This window comes from Lepisosteus platostomus, unplaced genomic scaffold (assembly GCF_059453375.1).
Source record: "Lepisosteus platostomus isolate fLepPlt1 unplaced genomic scaffold, fLepPlt1.hap1 Scaffold_233_H1, whole genome shotgun sequence".
NCBI classification, from domain to species: Eukaryota; Metazoa; Chordata; class Actinopteri; order Semionotiformes; family Lepisosteidae; genus Lepisosteus; species Lepisosteus platostomus.
Window position 1 is genome coordinate 40001 of NW_028291614.1, and position 2180 is coordinate 42180.

Below are 2180 nucleotides of genomic sequence, written 5' to 3' on the forward strand. Positions count from 1 at the left end.
CTTAGTCTTTTTTACGATCGGCTTTTAAGGTGGCCTGGTCACCCGTGGGACTTAGTCTTTTTTACGATCGGCTTTTAAGGGGCCTGGTCACCCGTGGGACTTAGTCTTTTTTACGACCGGCTTTATAGGGGCCTGGTCACCCGGGGGACTTAGTCTTTTTTACGATCGGCTTTTAAGGTGGCCTGGTCACCCGTGGGACTTAGTCTTTTTTACGATCGGCTTTTAAGGGGCCTGGTCACCCGTGGGACTTAGTCTTTTTTACGATCGGCTTTATAGGGGCCTGGTCACCCGTGGGACTTAGTCTTTTTTACGATCGGCTTTTAAGGTGGCCTGGTCACCCGTGGGACTTAGTCTTTTTTACGACCGGCTTTATAGGGGCCTGGTCACCCGGGGGACTTAGTCTTTTTTACGATCGGCTTTATAGGGGCCTGGTCACCCGTGGGACTTAGTCTTTTTTACGATCGGCTTTTCGGAGGCCTGGTCAACCGGGGGACTTAGTCTTTTTTACGATCGGCTTTTAAGGTGGCCTGGTCACCCGTGGGACTTAGTCTTTTTTACGATCGGCTTTTAAGGGGCCTGGTCACCCGTGGGACTTAGTCTTTTTTACGACCGGCTTTATAGGGGCCTGGTCACCCGGGGGACTTAGTCTTTTTTACGATCGGCTTTTAAGGTGGCCTGGTCACCCGTGGGACTTAGTCTTTTTTACGATCGGCTTTTAAGGGGCCTGGTCACCCGTGGGACTTAGTCTTTTTTACGATCGGCTTTATAGGGGCCTGGTCACCCGTGGGACTTAGTCTTTTTTACGATCGGCTTTTAAGGTGGCCTGGTCACCCGTGGGACTTAGTCTTTTTTACGACCGGCTTTATAGGGGCCTGGTCACCCGGGGGACTTAGTCTTTTTTACGATCGGCTTTTAAGGTGGCCTGGTCACCCGTGGGACTTAGTCTTTTTTACGACCGGCTTTTCGGAGGCCTGGTCAACCGGGGGACTTAGTCTTTTTTACGACCGGCTTTTCGGAGGCCTGGTCAACCGGGGGACTTAGGCTTTTTTACGACCGGCTTTTCGGAGGCCTGGTCAACCGGGGGACTTAGTCTTTTTTACGATCGGCTTTTAAGGGGCCTGGTCACCCGGGGGACTTAGTCTTTTTTACGATCGGCTTTTAAGGTGGCCTGGTCACCCGTGGGACTTAGTCTTTTTTACGATCGGCTTTTAAGGTGGCCTGGTCACCCGTGGGACTTAGTCTTTTTTACGATCGGCTTTTAAGGGGCCTGGTCACCCGTGGGACTTAGTCTTTTTTACGACCGGCTTTATAGGGGCCTGGTCACCCGTGGGACTTAGTCTTTTTTTACGATCGGCTTTTAAGGGGCCTGGTCACCCGGGGGACTTAGTCTTTTTTACGATCGGCTTTTAAGGTGGCCTGGTCACCCGGGGGACTTAGTCTTTTTTACGATCGGCTTTTAAGGGGCCTGGTCACCCGTGGGACTTAGTCTTTTTTACGACCGGCTTTTCGGAGGCCTGGTCAACCGGGGGACTTAGGCTTTTTTACGATCGGCTTTTCGGAGGCCTGGTCAACCGGGGGACTTAGTCTTTTTTACGACCGGCTTTTCGGAGGCCTGGTCAACCGGGGGACTTAGTCTTTTTTACGACCGGCTTTTCGGAGGCCTGGTCAACCGGGGGACTTAGGCTTTTTTACGATCGGCTTTTCGGAGGCCTGGTCAACCGGGGGACTTAGTCTTTTTTACGACCGGCTTTTCGGAGGCCTGGTCAACCGGGGGGACTCTGCGGTTTTTCGGCCCGGGCCTCCTGGTCCCCCGCCGGGGCCTGGCTCCCTCGCCGCGGGTAGGGTGGGGCGTCCCCCACTCCCGCGGGTCACCGGGAGCGAGCGGGGCGTCCGGGCCACCGCCGGACTCCGCTCGTTCGGCAAGCGCAACAAAAGCTTGGATCGAGGGCTGACTTTCAATAGATCGCAGCGAGGTGGCTGCTCTGCTACGTACGACACCCTGACCCAGAATTAGGTCGTCTGCGAATGATTTAGCACCGAGTTCCCCACGAACGTGCGATGCGGCGATGGGAGAGGGGCGGCTGCTCGTCTGTCCGCACCCCAGCCCCGTCGCGAACGGCGCTCCTCGCCGGCCGGGCGGCCGGCTATCCGAGCCCAACCGGAGTTCCGCGGCGCAAGGG